This window comes from Heterodontus francisci, chromosome 30 (assembly GCF_036365525.1).
Source record: "Heterodontus francisci isolate sHetFra1 chromosome 30, sHetFra1.hap1, whole genome shotgun sequence".
Lineage (NCBI taxonomy): Eukaryota > Metazoa > Chordata > Chondrichthyes > Heterodontiformes > Heterodontidae > Heterodontus > Heterodontus francisci.
The window spans coordinates 4,992,563-5,015,073 of record NC_090400.1 but is presented as its reverse complement, the minus strand read 5'-3'; the positions used below and the strand labels follow the sequence as shown (position 1 = coordinate 5,015,073).

Here is a 22,511-nt window from a genome sequence, read left to right as displayed (position 1 = left end):
TTCTAGGTACTGTTTACATTTACTACAAAACGTGGGGTTTTCGACATATCTTCATGCAAAGTTTATGATCTAAAAATCTGAGATTTGCAATCGGAGAAGACGTTTAAAATAAATTGCACTTTTGCACCAATACACTGCACTTTACTGCATTCCTGCAGGCTGCTCAGATGTCTGCCTGTATTCATCTGTCTTGCTCCAGTGCCTTATTTTCACCACTTATTTTTCCCATGCAATTTCTACAAGGATCTGTTTGCATTCCAGCTGTTAATACACTAGTCTGGTTTTCTCTTCACAGATACAAAAGTGTATTTTACATACATAAGGATCATAAACATAAGATCGTGACTAATAAATCAATTCAGGAGAAACTTCTTAGAGTGGTTAGAATGTGGAACTCTGCCTCTTGGAGTGATTCAGGCAAACAGCATAGATACATTTAAGGGGAAGCTAGAGAAGCATATAAAGGAAGATCAGAAGGATTTGCTGACAGGATGAGATGAAGTAGGGTGGAAGGAGGCTTGTGTGGAGCATAAACAATGGCACACACCTTTTGGACTGAATGGCCTGCTACGTATAGTAAATTCTACGTACTTCTATGCTAACATTATCGCGTATGTTTGCAGAATGCACCTAAATAAATTCCATAAAAATCTTGAGAAAAAGACATACATTAAAAAACCTCTTCTCAACACAATGGTTAATGCATTCCCACAACTCTGTATTGGATCCATTTCTCCTACTGCACTACTCAGTCAAACATACAGCAACACTTTACGCATCAGGAGGATATCCTGGCCACTGACCACCATTGCTGTTTTTTCCCTTTAAATCAAAGCATCAAATACAATGCCTAAAATAAACCCACAAATGCTCAAGAATAGAGAAGTAAGGACTCATTACTGGACTCCATGTAACCAGACATGCTGGCAGTGGTACGCCTCACAGAGGTAAATTCTACACAAGTTCGCCTATAGGCAAAGCACAACCTTAGAATGTTCAGAAGATGCAAGAAACTAACTTTATAGAGCAGCACCATACACTTTCTAGGGAAATTAAAAACTTTTGATACTTAATACAAACTAAAGTTTAAATACGGACTTTCAGGTGGGCACTAACATGGTGCACAGGGGTTGCCTATTGAGGCTATCTTGTACTGCAAAAAAAATTATTTTTTTTTTATTTCCAAAATATACTTTATTCATAAAAATCTGTAAAAATTACATTGCCAAACAGTTTCCAAACAGCACCAAAAAATACAAACATTGCAAGGGAGATCAGTTTCCTTCAATACTCTCATGAGTTTCTTCCCAACCCTTCCGTTTCACAATTGTCATGTCAATTACAGTTTTACATTTACAGCAATTGAGAATATTAACGATACAGTTCGAGGGGTTTCCCATGGATCCAGCCCCTCAGTCCAGCTTGGTGGGGGAACCTTACACTGTGGTCTTTCCCCATTGAGCCTTTGCTGCGGCTGCCCCAAGCTTTAGTGCGTCCCTCAGCACGTAGTCCTGGACCTTGGAATGTGCCAGTCTGCAACATTCGGTGGTGGACAACTCTTTGCGCTGGAAGACCAGCAAGTTTCGGGCAGACCAAAGGGCGTCTTTCACCGAATTGATAGTCCTCCAGCAGCAGTTGATGTTTGTCTCGGTGTGCGTCCCTGGGAACAGCCCGTAGAGCACAGACTCCTGTGTTACAGAGCTGCTTGGGATGTACCTTGACAAAAACCACTGCATCTCTTTCCACACCTGCTTTGCAAAGGCACATTCCAGGAGGAGGTGGGCGACCGTCTCTTCCCCACCACAGCCAACGCGGGGGCACTGTGCGGAGGGGGCGAGACTTCGGGTGTGCATGAAGGATCTGACGGGGAGGGCTCTTCTCACCACCAGCCAAGCTACGTCTTGGTGCTTGTTTGAAAGTTCTGGTGATGAGGAATTCCGCCAAATGACTTTGGCGGTCTGCTCGGGGAACCATCCGACAGGATCCACCGTTTCCTTTTCCCGTAGGGCCTTGAGGACATTCCGTGCAGACCAATGCCTGATGGACCGGTGGTCAAAGGTGTTTTTCCGCAGAAACTGCTCCATGAAGGATAGGTGGTACAGCGCCGCCCAACTGCACGGAGCGTTCCGCGGCAATGTGACCAGGCCCATCCTTCGCAACACCGGGGACAGATAGAACCTCAGCACGCAGTGACACTTGGAGTTTGCGTACTGGGGATCTACACATAGCTTGATGCAGCCGCACACGAAGGTGGTCATCAGGATGAGGGCCACGTTGGGTACATTTTTCCCGCCCATGTCCAGAGATGTGAACATCGTGTCCCTCCGGACCCGGTCCATTTTAGATCCCCAGACGAAGCGGAAAATGGCTCGGGTGACTGCCACGGCGCAGGAGTGGGGTATGGGCCAGACCTGCGCCACGTAGAGCAACAACGTGAGCGCCTCGCACCTGATGACCAGGTTCTTACCCACAATGGAGAGAGATCGCTGCCCCCACATGCCCAACTTTTGTCGTACCTTGGCTACTCGCTCCTCCCATGTTTTGGTGCACGCCCCGGCCCTTCCGAACCATATCCCCAGCACCTTCAGGTAATCTGACCTGACGGTGAAGGGGACAAAGGATCGGTCAGCCCAGTTCCCAAAGAACATGGCCTCGCTCTTGCCGTGGTTAACTTTGGCTCCCGAGGCCAGTTCGAACTGGTCGCAGATGCTCATCAGTCTGCGCACGGACAGCGGATCCGAGCAGAAGACGGCGACGTCATCCATGTACAGGGAGGTTTTGACCTGAGTGCCTCCGCTGCCTGGGATTGTCACCCCTCTTATGCTCGCATCCTTCCTAATAGACTCAGCAAAGGGTTCAATACAGCAAACAAACAAGACCGGGGACAGAGGACAGCCCTGTCTGACTCCAGATTTGATCGGGAAACTTTCCGATTCCCACCCGTTGATTGACACTGCGCTACTGATGTTTGTGTAGAGCAGTTGTATCCAATTGCAGATTCCCTCCCCAAACCCCATTTTGGAAAGCACGTCCATCATGTCAGTGTGCGATATCCTGTCAAAAGCCTTCTCCTGGTCCAGGCTGATGAGGCAGGTGTCCACCCTCCTGTCCCGTACGTAGGCGATCGTATCCCTGAGTAGCACGAGGCTATCAGAGATCTTCCTGCCGGGTACAGTACAGGTCTGATCGGGGTGAATCACCAGCTCCAGAGCAGACTTGACTCGACTGGCTATGACTTTGGACAGAATCTTGTAATCAACATTAAGCAGTGAGATGGGCCGCCAATTTCTGATTTCTACCCTCTCCCCCTTCTGCTTGTAAATGAGGGTGATGATGCCTTTTCTCATGGATTCTGACATGCTACCGGCCAGGAGCATACTCTCGTATACTTCCAGCAGGTCTGGGCCGACCCAGTCCCACAGGGCCGAGTACAACTCGACCGGTAAGCCGTCGCTCCCGGGAGTTTTACTCGCCTCGAAAGACTCGACGGCCTTTGTCAGCTCGTCCAGAGTTAGCGGCTTGTCCAGTCCCTCCCTCCTGCTGTCATCTAAGACCTCTGTGATAGATGACAGGAAGGACTGGGAGGCTCTGCTGTCTGTGGGCTTCGCGTCGTACTGCAAAAAAAATTATACTGGTTTGTCTGCTTCAGCCTATTCCTGCCAGCTCCATGAGGCGTCCCAGGGAGCCCTTGGAGCAGGCTTTCAGCTAACCCTTCAAGAACACCCTGACGCAGATCCACACCGCCTGCATTCGGGCTCGCCAGCTGGACACGTGTATGTATTAGGCCCTGTCCATGTAGCGCAGCCTCCAATCGCCTCGGCCATCCCTGCCATTGAACAAAGAACTTGCTTTGCTCAGACCATGTGGTAGTCAGTGTGCAACGGCCACCCCATGTTAAGAGAACCCACGCACAGGCATCTTCCACCCCCTCAAAATGAACTTCAGGACCTGGAATGTCAGGACTCTTGTGGACAACCCCAACAGCGACAGACCTGAACGTCTGCACCACTATCATAGCCCGAGAACTCCGCCACTGCAACATTGATATCGCTACCCTAGTGAGATGCGGCAGACAGGAGAAGGCCAACTTGAGGAACAAGGTGCTGGATACACCTTCTTCTGGAAAGGTAAACTAGAAGAAGAGCACCAACTCCAGAGGATTGGCTTTGCCATAAAAAAATGAACTAGCCGACCGCCTCAGTGAGCCCCCTTGTGGATTAAGAGCCCCCTCGGGCTCACGCTAACCCAGAAACAGTCGTCAGCGCGTACAACCCAACCCTAGAAGCAACAGATGAGGCCAAAGAGGAATTCTATTCCAACCTTGGTCACTTGCTGTCCAGTGTTCCCAAGGAAGACAAGCTGATCCTCCTCGGAGACTTCAATGCCAGAGCTGGGAGGGACACAAACTTTTGGAAAGTTGTGATTGGCAAGGAAGGTGTTGGAAGGGCTAACACCAATGGAGTCCTTCTTCTGACGAAACACCTTGAACATGGCCTGATTATGATGAACACCCTATTTAGTCAGAGAGACAAATACATGACCTCATGGCAGCATTCTCGCTCTAGGCATTTGCTTGACTATATCATCGTCCGAACGAAGGACTGTAAGCATGTTCGTATCACCTGTGCCATGAGAGGATCTGATGGCTACTGGACTGACCATTGCCTAATCCAAGCTACTATCTCCATAAACCCAGTCCAAAAACAGCAGTGGCAGCAGAAGCACTGCCGCAGGAAAATTAATGTCAATGGTGTCAAGGCCTCTGCAAAGAGAGACCTACTCAGGCAGCGTCTTACAAGCAACTTGGTGACGCTCAACAAACAGGAACCACAGAATGTCCACAATGCCTGGTCTGCCCTCAAAGCTACCATAATCAGTTCGCAAAGATACTCTTGGTTTCTCGACCAGGAAATATCAAGACTAGGTTGACGAGAACAACCAGAAAATCCAGGAGCTACTAAATCACAAGCGCAAGGCATTCGCGAACTGGAAGCATTATCAAAAGTCGAGGGAAAAAAAGCAGGTAGACGGACAACTGAAGACCGAGGTTCAACAAAAAACCCGTGACCTAGAGAACAGCTGGTGGGCTGAAAGAGCGCAGGAAGTACAGCAACTCGCTGACAACCACGACATGCGTGGATTCTTCAGTGCGGTCAAGACCATTTATAGCCCAGTACCCAAGGACCTACCCCACTGAGAGCAAAGAATGGAGTGGCGCTGATCAAGGACAGAGAGGCAGTCAGCGCTTGTTGGAAGGAGCACTTCGAAAATCTTCTCAATCACGCACTCAGTCCTTGATGCGAGTGCCCTCGGCCACATTCCACAGCATGCTACCCACCATGCCCTCAGCACAACCCCAGCCTGACACGAGATTGAAAAGGCCATCCGACAGCTAAAAAAACAAAAAGGCTGTTGGCACAGTTGGAATTCCCGTCAAAATTCTAAAATAGGACGGAGAGGCACTCGACACAAAATACATGGTCTCATCTTCCTCATCTGGAAGGAGGAGAGCATGCCGGGGATCTCCAAGACGCCGTAATTGTGCCCATCTTCAAAAAAGGCAACAAGACAGACTGTGGTAACTACAGAGTGGTACCCCTGCTGCCCGCCACAAGGAAGGTCATTGCAAGAGTCCTTCTCAACCGTCCTCTCCCCGTGGCTGAAGAGCTCCTACTGGAATCACAATGTGGATTCTGTCCATCAAGAGGCACAGTGGACATAATCTTCACAGTGACAACTCCAAGAAAAACAGCAACCTTTATACATGGCCTTCTTTGACCTCACAAAGGCCTTTGTCTCTATCAGCCAGGAGGAATTATGGAACATCCTCAAATTTGGCTGCCGGAGAAATTCGTCGCCATCCTCCGCCTGCTGCACGACGACATGCAAGCTGTAATCCTTGCCAACGGATCTGCCACTGACCCAATCCGAGTGCAAACCGGGGTCAAGCAAGGCTGTGTCTTCGCACCAATGCTCTTTTCCATCTTCCTCATCGCAACACTCCACCTCATCTCCTTGAAGATCCCTACGGGAGTAGATCTATTCGACAGGACAAGCGGGAAACTATTTAATCTACGTCGTCCAAGGACCCACAACCCTGGAGTGGGAGAAAGTCATCCTCGTTCCCAAGGGACTGCCTAAGATGATGATCTATATAGACTTCCAGAAGGCATCGGATATGGTTCCACTGAAAAAATTAGCAAAATTTGAATGGGGTTGGAGATAGGCTTGTGACATGGGTTTCAGAGTTAGATGAGGAATAAGCCATTCAGCCCCTTAAGCCGGTTTCCCCATTTAATTTTGTCATGGCTGATCTGTATTTTAGCTCTATCAACTCACTATGGTTCCATACCCCTTAATATCCACACCCAACAAAAATCTACCAATCTTAGTTTTCAAATTTTCAATTGACCTCAGCCTCAAGAGCTTTTTGGAGGAAGAATGTTTTAGATTTGCGCTACCTTCTGCGTGAAAAAGTGCTTCCTAATATTGCCCTTGAACAACCTAGCTCTAATTTTAAATTTATGCCCCTTTGTTCTGGACTCTCCCATCAAAGGAAATAATTTCTCTCTACCTCATCAAATCCTTTTACCACCTTAAACAATTCAATTAGATAATCCCTTAATCTTCTTTACTCAAGGTAATACAAGTCTAGTCTATGCCATTTTAGCCTAGGTAGCATTCTGGTGAATTTACACTGCACCCCTTCCAAGGTCAATATATTCTTCCTGAGATTTTGTACCCAGAACTGAATGCAGTACTCCAGATGGGGTCTAACCTGGTGAAGCTACAACACAGGACTACAAACATGCTAAACAGCAGAAACAGCATGCTAAAGAAAGAGCTAAGCGATCCCACAACCACAGATCAGATCAATGCTCTGCAGTCCTGCGACATCCAGTTGTGAATGGTGTCAGGGCTTGAGCTTTTTCTGTGTCCCCTGCACTCAGCCATTTCTTGATACTTGGCCTCCTCCCGAGGACCCCAGTAATACAATTGCCAGTCTTCAGCCAATTCTACTCACTCCATGTGGCATCAAGAAACAGCTGATTGAACTGGAAACAGCAATGGCCCTGACAACATCACAGCTGTAGTGATGAAGGCTTGTACTCTACAACTAGCCATGCCTCTTGTCAAGCTGTTCCAGCACAGCCACAACACCTCCCTGACAATGTGGAAAATTTCCCAGATATGTCCTGTCCACAAAAAGCTGGCAAATGCAATACAGCCAATTATCACCCCATCAGTCTACTCTCAATCATCTCTCAAGCAAAGGGATGGAAGGTGTAACTTACAGCACCATCAAGCAGCAGTTACACAACAATAACCTGCATAGCGATGCTCGTTCGGGTTCCGTCAGGACCACTCAGCTCCAAACCTCATTACTGCCTTTGTCCAAACATGGAAAAACAGCTGAATTCCAGTAAAGTGAGAGTGCCTGCTCTTGACATCATAGCAGCATTTGACTGAGTGTGGCATTAAGGAGCTTTAGTAAAACTGAAGTCAATGGGAATCAAAGGGAAAATTCTCCACTGGCTGGAGTCATATCTAGCACAAAGGAAGATGGTTGTAGTTGTTGGGGGCCGATCACATCTAAGCTCCAGGACATCGCTGCAGGAGTTCCTCAGGGAAGTGTCCTCGACCCAACCATCTTCAGCTACTTCATCAATGACCTTGGAGCGCAGGAGATTGAGGGGAGATTTGATAGAGGTGTACAAGATTATTACAGGTTTAGATAGACAAAGAAAAGCTGTTCCCATTAGCTGATGATACAAGGACTAGGAGACACAAATTTAAGGTTTTGGGCAAGAGATGCAGGATGGATATGAAGAACATTTTTAATGCAGCAAGTAGTAATGACCTGGAACCTGCTGCCTATGAGGGTGGTGGAAGTGGAGACAATCATTTCATAAGGAAATTGAATGGACACGAGGTAAATAAACTTGGAAACAGAGAGGGAGGAATGGGACTGACTGGATTGCTCTACAGAGAGTTGCATGGACATGATGGGCCCAAATGGCCTCCTTGTGTGCCGTAATGACACTATGACCTTCCCTCCATCATTAGGTCGGAGGTGGGATGTTCGCTGATGATTGCACAGTGTTCAGTCCCATTCGTAACTCCGAACATAATGAAGCAGTCTGTGCCTGCATGTAGCAAGACCTGGACAACATTCAGGCTTGGACTGATAAATGGCCAGCAATATTCGTGCCACACAAGTGCCATGGTCAACTCCAACAAAGAAAATCTAACCATTCCCCATGGCAGTCAACAGCATCACCATCAATGAATCCCCCAACATCAATATTCTAGTGGTCACCATTGACCAGAAACTGAACTGGACCAGCCACATAAATACTGTGGCGACAAGAGCAGGTCAGAGGCTGGGAATTCTGCAGAGGGTAACTTATCTCCTGCTTTGTCAAAACTTGTCCTCTATCTATACAGCACAAGTCAGGTGTGCGATGGAATACTCTCCACTTGCCTGGATGAATGCAGCTTCAACACTCAAGAAGCTCAACACCATCCAGGACAAAGCAGACCACTTGATTCGGACCACATCCACCACCTTCAACATTCGCGCCCTCACCACCGGCATTCTGTGACAGCAGTGTGTACCATCTACAAGATGCACTGCAGCAACTCACCAAGGCTCCTTCAATAGCAACTTCCAAACCTCTGACCTCTAACACCTAGAAAGGCAAGGGCAACAAACATATGGGAACACCATCACCTGCAAGTTCCCCTCCAAGTCACACACCATCCTGACTTGGAACTATATTGCCATTCCAGGATTTCAACCCAACAGTGAAAGAACTCCCTCCCGAACAGCACTGTGGGTGCACCGACAAGGACTGCAGCAGTTCAAGGCGGCGGGTCACCACCACTTTCAAGGCTAATAGGGATGGGCAATAAAAGCTGGTCTTACCAGTGATACCATCCCACAAATGAATTAAAAAACTGTACAACTGTAACATAACTTCCACCCATTGGTATTCCAGCCCTCTTTATCTAAAGACTAACATTCCATTCGCCTTTTTAATTATTTTTTGCTCCTGTTCACTAGCTTTCAGTGATTTTAATACATGACCCCTAAACCTTTTTCTCCATAGTTTCTTGCCAGTTAGAAAATACAGCATCTATACATCCAAAATGGATGACCATACACTTTCCCACACTGAATACCATCTGCCAGTTGCGTCCAGTCACTTAATCGATCAATGACTTTATACAATTTTCTGCTCCCATCTACTCTAAAATGAGGTCATTTACTTTAAGTTGAAGATAGCCTGTCACTTTAGAATTGGCCTTTATAGCCACTCCAGGCGCTGCTCCACACACCGCCAAAAAGAAAAAGACTATTTGGAACATTTTTTAAATGTCAAGAGTCTAGGAACAATGAAGATTTACGTGTCCAGGTACATAAATCACTAAACACTAGTGTATCTTTTCTTTCTTTTGGGCCTCCTTATCTCGAGAGACAATGGATACGCGCCTGGAGGTGGTCAGTGGTTTGTGAAGCAGCGCCTGGAGTGGCTATAAAGGCCAATTCTGGAGTGACAGGCTCTTCCACAGGTGCTGCAGAGAAATTTGTTTGTTGGGGATGTTGCACAGTTGGCTCTCCCCTTGCGCCTCTGTCTTTTTTCCTGCCAACTACTAAGTCTCTTCGACTCGCCACAATTTAGCCCTGTCTTTATGGCTGCCCGCCAGCTCTGGCGAATGCTGGCAACTGACTCCCACGACTTGTGATCAATGTCACACGATTTCATGTCACGTTTGCAGACGTCTTTATAACGGAGACATGGACGGCCGGTGGGTCTGATACCAGTGGCGAGCTCACTGTACAATGTGTCTTTGGGGATCCTGCCATCTTCCATGCGGCTCACATGGCCAAGCCATCTCAAGCGCCGCTGACTCAGTAGTGTGTATAAGCTGGGGGTGTTGGCCGCTTCAAGGACTTCTGTGTTGGAGATATAGTCCTGCCACCTGATGCCAAGTATTCTCCGAAGGCAGCGAAGATGGAATGAATTGAGACGTCGCTCTTGGCTGGCATACGTTGTCCAGGCCTCGCTGCCGTAGAGCAAGGTACTGAGGACACAGGCCTGATACACTCGGACTTTTGTGTTCCGTGTCAGTGCGCCATTTTCCCACACTCTCTTGGCCAGTCTGGACATAGCAGTGGAAGCCTTACCCATGCGCTTGTTGATTTCTGCATCTAGAGACAGGTTACTGGTGATAGTTGAGCCTAGGTAGGTGAACTCTTGAACCACTTCCAGAGCGTGGTCGCCAATATTGATGGATGGAGCATTTCTGACATCCTGCCCCATGATGTTCGTTTTCTTGAGGCTGATGGTTAGGCCAAATTCATTGCAGGCAGACGCAAACCTGTCGATGAGACTCTGCAGGCATTCTTCAGTGTGAGATGTTAAAGCAGCATCGTCAGCAAAGAGGAGTTCTCTGATGAGGACTTTCCGTACTTTGGACTTCGCTCTTAGACGGGCAAGGTTGAACAACCTGCCCCCTGATCTTGTGTGGAGGAAAATTCCTTCTTCAGAGGATTTGAACGCATGTGAAAGCAGCAGGGAGAAGAAAATCCCAAAAAGTGTGGGTGCGAGAACACAGCCCTGTTTCACACCACTCAGGATAGGAAAGGGCTCTGATGAGGAGCCACCATGTTGAATTGTGCCTTTCATATTGTCATGGAATGAGGTGATGATACTTAGTAGCTTTGGTGGACATCCGATCTTTTCTAGTAGTCTGAAGAGACCACGTCTGCTGACGAGGTCAAAGGCTTTGGTGAGATCAATGAAAGCAATGTAGAGGGGCATCTGTTGTTCACGGCATTTCTCCTGTATCTGACGAAGGGAGAACAGCATGTCAATAGTCGATCTCTCTGCACGAAAGCCACACTGTGCCTCAGGGTAGACGCGCTCGGCCAGCTTCTGGAGCCTGTTCAGAGCGACTCGAGCAAAGACTTTCCCCACTATGCTGAGCAGGGAGATTCCACGGTAGTTGTTGCAGTCACCGCGGTCACCTTTGTTTTTATAGAGGGTGATGATGTTGGCATCGCGCATGTCCTGGGGTACTGCTCCCTCGTCCCAGCACAGGCATAGCAGTTCATGTAGTGCTGAGAGTATAGCAGGCTTGGCACTCTTGATTATTTCAGGGGTAATGCTGTCCTTCCCAGGGGCTTTTCCGCTGGCTAGGGAATCAATGGCATCACTGAGTTCCGATTTGGTTGGCTGTATGTCCAGCTCATCCATGACTGGTAGAGGCTGGGCTGCATTGAGGGCAGTCTCAGTGACAGCATTCTCCCTGGAGTACAGTTCTAGGTAGTGCTCAACCCAGCGGTCCATCTGTTTGCGTTGGTCAGTGATTATGTCCCCCGATTTAGATTTGAGGGGGGTGATCTTCTTGATGGTTGGCCCAAGAGCTCTCTTCATGCCATCATACATTCCTCTGATGTTTCCGGTGTCTGAGGCCAGCTGAATATGACTGCATAGGTGTTGCCAGTAGTCGTTTGCGCAACGCCTAGCTGTTCTTTGTGCAGTACTTCTGGCTGCTTTAAGTGCTGCGGATGTTAAATCGCTGGGGGCTTTCTTGTAGTTCAAAAGTGCAATGCGCTTAGCGGCTATGACAGGTTCCAGCTCTTCATTATGAGATTGAAACCAGTCTGCATTTCTCTTCGCACTTTTGCCGTAGGTGGTCAAAGCTGACTCATAGATGGCGTCTCTGATGTGGGCCCACTTGGTCTCAGCATCCCCTGTGGGAGTGTTTTGAAGGGCTGTTACAAGTGAATTTAGAAATTTTTGTAACAGCTGTGGGTGAGAAATTCTGCTCGTGTTGATGCGCGGGTGGCCCTTCTGCTTGGAATGATGCAACTTCTTTGGTCTGAGTCTAACCTTGCTGCACACCAGGGAGTGGTCGGTGTCGCAGTCCGCACTGTGGAAGCTGCGTGTGATTTGAACACTGTTTAAGGCGGCTCGCCTTGTGACAATGAGGTCTAGCTGGTGCCAACGACGTGATCTTGGGTGCCTCCATGAAACCTGGTGACAGGGTTTAGTGTGAAAGAACGAGTTGGTGATGCAGAGGTTATGATAGGTACACAACTCAAGCAGTCTCTGCCCGTTCTCATTCATCCTTCCAACGCCATAGCGCCCAAGGCAGGAGGGCCATGAGTCATGGTCGGCCCCAACCCTGGCATTAAAGTCCCCCAGCAGGAATAGGTGTTCGGTGTTGGGGATGCTGCTAATGATGTTATGGAGTTGTTCATAGAACTGGTCTTTAGCTTCAGGTGCGGAGCAGAGTGTTGGAGCATAGATGCTGAGTAGGTGTACTGGACCAGAGGTGGTGAGCAGTCGGATGGACAGTATGCGTTCCGAGCCATTTGAGGGAGGCTCTATCATGCTGAGCAAGGAGTTTCTGATGGCGAAGCCCACTCCATGCTGTCTTGGTTCTTCAGGATCCCTGCCCTGCCAGAAGAAGGTGTAGTCTTGCTCTGCTAGAGAGCCACTCGCGGGGAGGCGAGTCTCCTGAAGTGCTGCAATGTCCACATTGAATCTACTGAGCTCGTTGTTAATGATGGCGGTCTTCCGAGAATCGTTGATTTGTGTAAGGTCTTCCGACAGGCCAGGACACATAGTTCTGACGTTCCAGCTTGCAAAGCGAAGGGCTGGTACCTTCTTTCCTTTTTTCATGTTGTTTGGTGCGGTGTATCAGTCCACCTTTCGGGCAATGACCCTGAGCTCCAAGCACCCATTGAAGCAGGCAGACTGTGGCGGGACAGAACCTTATTGACCGGGGGCTGCCCGGTTTGAGGCGGGCGGTAGCTGTCCAGTGAGGTGCAATGACCTCTCCCACCGACAAAGGCAACCCGTGGCGCCCAGTTTCTACGCCAATTTATCTGGACTTATAACCCGTAACTGCTGCCTTCCGTGTTGTTTTAGTCGCTGTGAGGCAACTTTGGAGTGACCTCTCCATGGCGCATGCCTGGGCAAATTTATGGAGGTTGAGAGTTGCCCAGTCGTCAAAACCCCCCTCTCGGCCTTTCTGGTGGGGTCCAAAGGAGTGCAGGACACGACGTTTGGCACCAAACATGCCAAAGGTGACACATGACCGCCTACGGGGTTGCGCTCCGGATTTTCTGTTAGGGTTTACTCCCTTAGCCTTGGTCTCTCCCGAGACGCCCACAAGGCAGTGGGGTTGTTGGGGCCCCTACACAGGTGTAGGATGGTGCCGGTGGGAGGAGGGGATGCAAGGGGGAGGGGTAGAGGGAGGGGGTGCAGGGGAAGGGGGTGCGGGGTGAAGATGGTGCGAGGGGGGGGCGGGCTGGGACGGGGTTGTGAGGGGGTGAGCTGAGAGGGTGGAGCAGGGAAGGGGACGGGGGTGGGGGGGGTGGAAGGGGGGTAAAGGGGGGGGAGGGGGGGTGGAATCTGGTGCAGGTAATAAGCCATTTCCTCAGTGCCCACCATCGACGTCCGGAAAGCTCATCCACGTCCTTACTAAAAAATAACCAAAAGGACTAATGGAATGTTGGCTTTTATTCCAAGTGGGATGGAACACAAAGGGGACTTCAGTTTCACTTGTGCAGAGACAGGTCTCATTTCATAGAATCATAAAAGTTTAAGGCACAGAAAGAGGACACTTGGCCCATCTTGTTTGTGCCAGCCGAAAAACGATTCACCTATTCTAATCCTACCGTCCAGGTCCATAGCCCTGCAGATTACGGCATTTGAGGTGCATATCCAGACTCCTTTTGAATGAGTTGAGGGCTTCTGCCTCAACTACCCTTTCAGGCAGTGAGTTCCAGACCCCCACCACCCTCTGGGTAAAAAAAGCTTTTCCTCAGCTCCCCTCTAACTTTTCTAACAATCACTTTAAATCTATGCCCCCTCATCACTGACCTCTCTGCTCAGGTGAATAGACCCTTCACCTCCACTCTATCCAGGCCCCTCAAAATTCTGTAGATTTCAATCAGATCTCCCCTCAGCTTTCTCTGTTCCAAGGAGAACCCCCAGCTTATTCAATCTTTCCTTATAGCTGCATTTTTCCAGTCCTGGCAACATGCTCTTAAATCTCTTCTGTACCTTCTCTAGTGCAATTACATCCTTTCTGTAATGAGGGGACCAGAACTGCACGCAGTACTCAAGCTGTGGCTTAACCAATGAGTCATACAGTTCCAGCATAACCTCCCTGCTCCTATATTCTATACCTTGGCTAATAAAGGAAAGGATTCCATATGCCTTCATAACCACATTATCAACCTGTCCTGTGACCTTCAGGGATCTCTGAACATTCACTCCAAGGTCCCTCACTTCCTCTACACTTCAGTATTTTCCAATTAATCGTGTACTCCTTTGCCTTGGTTGATCTCCCCAAATACACTTCTCCAGGTTGAATTCCATTACCCTCTTTTCTGCCCATCTGACCAGACCATCAATATCTTCCTGCAGCCTACAGCTATCAAAGAACAAAGAACAGTACAGTACAGGTACAGGCCATTTGGCCCTCCAAGCCTGCGCCGATCTTGATGCCTGTCTAAACTAAAACCTTCTGTACGTCCGGAGACCGTATCCCTCTATTCCCATCCTATTCATGCATTTGTCAAGATGCCTCTTAAGCGTCGCTCTCGTACCTGCTTCCACCACCTCCCCCGGCAGCAAGTTCCAGGCACTCACCACCCTCTGTGTAAAAAAAACTTGCCTCACACATCCCCTCTAAACTTTGCCCCTCTCATCTTAAACCTATGTCCCCTAGTAACTGACTCTTCCACCCTGGGAAAAAGCTTCTGACTATCCACTCTGTCCATGCCACTCATAACTTTGTAAACCTCTATCATGTCGCCCCTCCACCTCTTAGTTCCAGTGAAAACAATCCGAGTTTATCCAACCTCTCCTCATAGCTAATACCCTCCAGACCAGGCTATATCCGGGTAAACCACTTCTGTACCCTCTCCAAAGCCTCCACGTCCTTCTGGTAGTGTGGCGACCAGAATTGTACACAATATTTTAAGTGTGGCCTAAGTAAAGTTCTGTACAGCTGCAGCATGACTTGCCAATTTTTATACTCTATGCCCCGACCGATGAAGGCAAGCATGCAGTATGCCTTCTTGACTACTTTATCCACCTGCGTTGCCACTTCCAGTGACCTGTGGACCTGTACGCCCAGATCTCTCTGCCTGTCAATACTCCTAAGGGTTCTGCCATTTACTGTATACTTCCCACCTGCATTAGACCTTCCAAAATGCATTATCTCACGTGTTTCCGGATTAAACTCCATCTGCCATTTCTCCGACCAAGTCTCCAACTGATCTATATCCTGCTGTATCCTCTGATAATCCTCATCACTATCTGCAACTCCACCAACCTTTGTGTCGTCCGCAAACTTAATCAGACCAGCTACATTTTCCTCCAAATCATTTATATATACTACAAACAGCAAAGGTCCCAGCACTGATCCCTGTGGAACACCACAAGTCACATCCCTCCATTCAGAAAAGCACCCTTCCACTGCTACCCTCTGTCTTCTATGACCGAGCCAGTTCTGTATCCATCTTGCCAGCTCACCTCTGATCCTGTGTGACTTCACCTTTTGTACCAGTCTGCCATGAGGGACCTTGTCAAAGGCTTTACTGAAGTCCATATAGATAACATCCACTGCCCTTCCTTCATCAATCATCTTCGTCACTTCCTCAAAAAACTCAATCAAATTAGTGAGACACGACCTCCCCTTCACAAAACCATGCTGTCTCTCGCTAATAAGTCCATTTGTTTCCAAATGGGAGTAAATCCAGTCCCGAAGAATCCTCTAATAATTTCCCTAACACTGACGTAAGGCTCACCGGCCTATAATTTCCTGGATTATCCTCGCTACCCTTCCTAAACATTGGCTATTCTCCAGTCCTCTGAGACCTCACCTGTAGCCAATGAGGATGCAAAGATTTCTGTCAAGGCCCCAGCAACTTCTTCCCTTGCCTCCCTCAGTATTCTGGGGTAGATCCCATCAGGCCCTGGGGACTTATCTACTTTAATGCTTTGCAAGACGCCCAACACCACCTCCTTTTTGATAATGAGATGACTGAGACTATCTACACTCCCTTCCCTGGGCTCATCATCCACCAAGTCCTTCTCTTTGGTGAATACTGATGCAAAGTACTCATTTAGTACCTCGCCCATTTCCTCTGGCTCCACACATAGATTCCCTTCTCTGTCCTTGAGTGGGCCAACCCTTTCCTTGGTTACCCTCTTGCTCTTTATATACGTATAAAAAGCCTTGGGATTCTCCTTAATCCTGTTTGCCAATGACTTTTCATGACCCCTTTTAGCCCTCCTGACTCCTTGCTTAAGTTCCTTCCTACTGTCTTTATATTCCTCAAGGGATTAGTCTGTTCCTAGCCTTCCAGCCCTTACGAATGCTTCCTTTTTCTTTTTGACTAGGCTCACAATATCCCGCGTTATCCAAGGTTCTCGAAACTTGCCAAACTTATCCTTCTTCCTCACAGGAACATGCCGGTCCTGGATTCTAATCAACTGACGTTTGAAAGACTCCCACATGTCAGATGTTGATTTACCCTCAAACAGCCGCCCCCAATCTAAATTCTTCAGTTCCTGCCGAATATTGTTATAATTAGCCTTCCCCCAATTTAGCACCTTCACCCGAGGACTACTCTTATCCTTATCCACAAGTACCTTAAAACGTATGGAATTATGGTCACTGTTCCCGAAATGCTCCCCTACTGAAATTTCGACCACCTCGCCGGGCTCATTCCCCAATACCAGGTCCAGTATGGCCCCATCCCTAGTTGGACTATCTACATATTGTTTCAAGAAGCCCTCCTGGATGCTCCATACAAATTCTGCCCCATCCAAGCCCCGAGCACTAAGCGAGTCCCAGTCAATATAGGGGAAGTTAAAATCACCCACCACTACAACCCTGTTACCTTTACATCTTTCCAAAATCTGTCTACATATCTGCTCCTCTACCTCCCGCTGGCTGTTGGGAGGCCTGAAGTAAACCCCCAACATCGTGACTGCACCCTTCCTATTCCTGAGTTAGTTTAGTTTAGTTTAGAGATACAGCACTGAAACAGGCCCTTCAGCCCACCGAGTCTGTGCTGACCATCAACCACCCATTTATACTAATCCTACACTAATCCCATATTCCTACCACATCCCCCACCTGTCCCTATATTTCCCTACCACCTACCTGCACTCGGGGCAATTTATAATGGCCAAATTACCTATCAACCCGCAAGTCTTTGGCATGTGGGAGGAAACCCACGCGGGCAAAGGGAGAACTTGCAAACTCCACACAGGCAGTACCAGAACCGAACCCAGGTCGCTGGAGCTGTGAGGCTGTGATAAATCAGGCTTCTATTACACGCTCAACTAACCCTTTCAGAAAAGGGACAATGTTAGTGCCAAAATATACCTAGCATACCCTCCTATTAAAGGACTATTGCTGACAAGAGGGTGCTTATAACCTCAGTTAAAATCTAATATAGAGCAGGGTGCCTCATCAGTATCTCAATGTTAACCAAAGTTCTTTGAAAATGCTTGGGGCAGCACAGTGGCGCAGTGGTTAGCACCGCAGCCTCACAGCTCCAGGGACCCGGGTTCAATTCTGGGTACTGTCTGCGTGGAGTTTGCAAGTTCTCCCTGTGACCGCGTGGGTTTTCGCTGGGTGCTCCAGTTTCCTCCCACCGCCAAAGACTTACAGGTGATAGGTAAATTGTCCCTAGTGTAGGTAAGTGGTAGGGAATATGGGATTACTGTAGGGTTAGTATAAATGGGTGGCTGTTGGTCAGCACAGACTCGGTGGGCCGAAGGGCCTGTTTCAGTGCTGTATCTCTAAATAAATAAATAAAAATTAACAGTTCTGTTCTATTCTTTGCACTTCAGTTATTGCTTTGTGTAAAAACAGTTAATAATGTAATCAGAATTCATAGCTTGGAAGGGTTATCAAGTTCAACAAAAAGGCAAAGTCAACATAAAACAGTTGACAGTGAATCATTACCCCTGAAGTTATGACCATTTACAACTAACATAGTTCAGGCCCTTAACTGAAACACACTGTATTTGGTACCAGGCAGGTGGGATAGGGAGACAAATAAATATAACAAAAGATGTTAACATTAGTCATAATTCTTAAAAGTTGACTTTGGTTGCTGGTAGGATGATTCCCTCTAAGCTATGCTTTTTTTTTTGTTGCAGATTTTACATGCGGGTGTATAGCTCCCCATTGGAGCATAGCTAACCCTTTAACTAAATGCATGGCAATTTTTGAAAGGGATTTCTAGTCTGATATTAGCAATACATCAGGAAGCTTAGAAATAGAAAGTATTTGGAAACAGATCACCCACAGTGATGCTCACAAACTGTCTGGTGTACATTTGTAATGTTTAGCTGTGAAAACTTTTTATTTCCAAAATATACTTTATTCATAAAAATCTGTAAAAAAATACATTACAAAACAGTTCCAAACAGCACCAAGTCAAACAATACAAAGAGTGGAAAAGAGATCAGTTTCCTTCAATACCGGAGTGAGTTGCCTCACAACCCTTCCATTTCATTTTTCATGCCATGTACATTTTACAGCAATCAAATATTTTCCGGCTACAGTTCGAGGGGTTTTCCATGGATCCAGCCCCTCAGTTCAACTTGCTGTGGGACCTTACACAGTGATCTTTCCCCATTGGGCCTTTGCTGCGGCTGCCCCAAGCTTTAGTGCGTCCCTCAGCACGTAGTCCTGGACCTTGGAATGTGCCAGTCTGCAACATTCGGTCGTGGACAACTTTTTGCGCTGGAAGACCAGCAAGTTCGGGCAGACCAAAGGGCATCTTTCACCGAACTGATAATCCTCCAGCAGCAGTTGATGTTTATCTCGGTGTGCGCCCCTGGGAACAGCCCGTAGAGCACAGACTCCTGTGTTAGAGCTGCTTGGGATGAACCTCGACAAAAACCACTGCATCTCTTTCCACACCTGCTTTGCAAAGACACATTCCAGAAGGAGGTGGGCAACCATCTCTTCCTCACCACAGCCACCTCGAGGGCATTGTGCGGAGGGGGTGAGACTTTGGGCGTGCAGGAAGGATCTGACGGGGAGGCCTCTTCGCACCACCAGCCAAGCTACAACTTGGGCTTGTTTGAAAGTTCTGGTGATGAGGCATTCCACCAAATGACTTTGGCAGTCTGCTCGGGGGAACCATCCGACAGGATCCACCATCTCCTTTTCCCATAGGGCCTTGAGGACATTCCGTGCAGACCACTGCCTGACAGATTGGTGGTCAAAGGTGTTTTTCCGCAGAAACTTTTCCACGAAGGATAGGTGGTACGGCACGGTTCAACTGGATGGAGCGTTCCGCGGCAATGTGACCAGGCCCATCCTTCTCAACACTGGGGACAGATAGAACCTCAACATGTAGTGACACTTGGAGTTTGCGTACTGGGGATCTACACACAGCTTGATGCAGCCGCACACGAAGGTAGTCATCAGGATGAGAGCGATGTTGGGTACATTTTTCTTGCCCTTATCCAGAGGTTTGAACATCGGGTCCATTTCAGATGAAGCAGAAAATGGCTTGGGTGACTGCCACAGCGCAGGAGTGGGGTATGGGCCAGACCTGCGCCACGTACAGCAACAACGTGAGCACCTCGCACCTGATGACCAGATTCTTACCCATAATGGAGAGAGATCGCTGCTCCCACTGTGAAAACAGAGCTCTGTTGAACCTGCTTTGCTGCCACCTAGAACCACAGTTTTAAAAGTTCCTGTGGAGAATTGGGCCCAAACAATGCACCTCTAGGTAATTGTAGCTGCTTGTAAACTGTCAATTAGATGGCAAGTGCAACTCCTTGCAAAATTCTGTCTATAGGTTAGAAAAAGCTACTACAAAATGACTATGTAGTGATTAAAAAGTAAGTTTCTATATTATAAAGTAGGAGTTACATGAGGCACACTGCTTTTTCATGAGCACTTTTCTGCTTAGGTGTCATTTAATTTGCTCAACTTGACACTTTGGTTAACGCTACTCACTGCGAGAAGACTCCACAATTTACTGGAAATGGCATTGTATTTGGGTGGCCCCAAACCACATTGATACAGATTAAAAAATGCAACCCTGCCCAGGCTTGATAGAGTGCTGTATGAGACCTAAAACGGACAAGTCGGTGGCTCAAGCATTGCAATTACAGTTTTATATCAGGCTTCCTTTGTAATGCAAGGGTCGGTCTAAAGTCAATTTCAGAATTGAACACAATATTCCAGCTGAGGCCCAATGTTCTATAAAGGATTAGCATAACTTCTTTGCTTTTCATAAAATAGTACAACTTACATTTATATAGCACTTTTAACATAATAAAACACCCCAAGACACTTTACAGGAGCATTATAAAACAAAGTATGACACAGAGTCACAAAAGGAAATATTCGGTCAGATGACCAAAAGCTTAGTTAAAGAGGTAGGTTTCAAGGAGTGTCTTAAATGAGGAAAGTGAGCAGAGAGATGTAGGGAGGGTATTCTAGAACTTGGCCAAGGCAACTGAAGGCACGGTCACAAATCGTGGCGCAATTAAAACTGGGGATGCACAAAAGGTTAGAATTAGAGGATCGCAGATATCTTGGGAGAGTTGTGGGACTGGAGGAGATTAGAGAGATAGGAAGGAGCCATAGAGGGAATTGAAAACAAGGATGAGAATTTTTAAATTAAGATGTGGCTTGATTGGGAGCCAATGTAGGTCAGCGAGCACAGGGATGATAGGGGAACGGACTTGGCGCAGTTAAGACATGGGCAGCTGAGTTTTGGATGACCTCAAGTTTACAAAGAATAGAATACGAGACACCAACCAGGAGTGCGTTGGAATAGTCAAGTCTAGAGGTAACGGAGAGGGTTTCAGCAGATGAGTTGAGACAGGGACAAAGTTGGAGGATGTTATGGAGGTGGAAATAGGCAGTCCTACTGATGGCAGGAATATGAGGTCAGAAGCTCACATCGGGGTCAAATATGACACCAAGGTTGCAAACAGACTGGCTTAATCTTAGATTGTTGCCAGGGAGAGGGATGGGGGCGATTACTAGTGAATGGAGTTTGGAGCAGGAACTGAAAATAATGGCTTCTGCCTTCCCAATATTTAATTGGAGGTAATTTCTGCTCATCCAATACTGGATGCTGGATAAGCAGTCTGATAATTTAGCAACAATGGAGGAGTGGAGAGAAGTACAGTACAAGAGGAGACCCGGTCAATAGGGTTTGTGGCAGCTCTTTCAAAGAGAAATCCAGTTAGTCCCATTCCCCCACTCTTCCCTCAGATCCAAGCAATTTTTTTTTCTCCAAGGACTTATCTAATTCCCTTTTGAAGGTTACGACTGAATTTGTCTCCAGCACCCTATCAGGCAATGCATTCCAAATCCCAACTATTTGTTGCTTAAAAAGCTCGTGTCGCCTCTGGTTCTTTTGTTTATCAATTTAAATCTGTACCCTCTGGTTATCGGCCCTTCAGTAATTGGAAACAGCTTCTTTATTTACTTTATCAAAATCCTTTATGACTTTAAACACTTTCATCAAATCTTCCCTCATCTTCCTCTGCTCGAAGGAGAGCAACCCCAGCTTCTCCAGTCTATTCATATAACTGTAATCCCTCATCTCAAAGATTTATGCACAAATACCCCCAGGTCTCACTGTTCTTGCACCCCTTTAAAAATTGTACCACCATTTAGCCTGTTCTTTCTTTCTTCATTCTTCCTACTAAAATGTACCACCTCACTCTTTTCTGCGTTGAATTTCATCTTCATTTGTCCGTCATTGCACTAGCCTGTGGCATTGAATTCATATTGCCTCTCATTTTTCCTACCAAGCTCTATCACTTCACGCTGTTAGATTTCAGCAGCCGAACGTTTGCCTGTTTCACTAGTCTATAGCTCTATTCACTAGCTCTAAATAGCTGGCTTAGTAACTAAGGTGAGAAGGATCTACAGTTTATTTTCATATATAGTAAGTAGTCAGATACAGGAGAAATGCCGTGAACAACAGATGCCCCTCTACATTGCTTTCATTGATCTCACCAAAGCCTTTGACCTCGTCAGCAGACGTGGTCTCTTCAGACTACTAGAAAAGATCGGATGTCCACCAAAGCTACTAAGTATCATCACCTCATTCCATGACAATATGAAAGGCACAATTCAACATGGTGGCTCCTCATCAGAGCCCTTTCCTATCCTGAGTGGTGTGAAACAGGGCTGTGTTCTCGCACCCACACTTTTTGGGATTTTCTTCTCCCTGCTGCTTTCACATGCGTTCAAATCCTCTGAAGAAGGAATTTTCCTCCACACAAGATCAGGGGGCAGGTTGTTCAACCTTGCCCGTCTAAGAGCGAAGTCCAAAGTACGGAAAGTCCTCATCAGAGAACTCCTCTTTGCTGACGATGCTGCTTTAACATCTCACACTGAAGAATGCCTGCAGAGTCTCATCGACAGGTTTGCGTCTGCCTGCAATGAATTTGGCCTAACCATCAGCC

General features: G+C 47.4%; 1 protein-coding gene across 4 annotated transcripts in view; it reads right to left on the bottom strand.

Annotated features, from left to right (window-relative positions):
• rabep1 (rabaptin, RAB GTPase binding effector protein 1) overlaps window positions 1-22,511 on the bottom strand; it is a 209,064-nt gene that overhangs the window by 63,559 nt on the left and 122,994 nt on the right. The window lies entirely within an intron of this gene.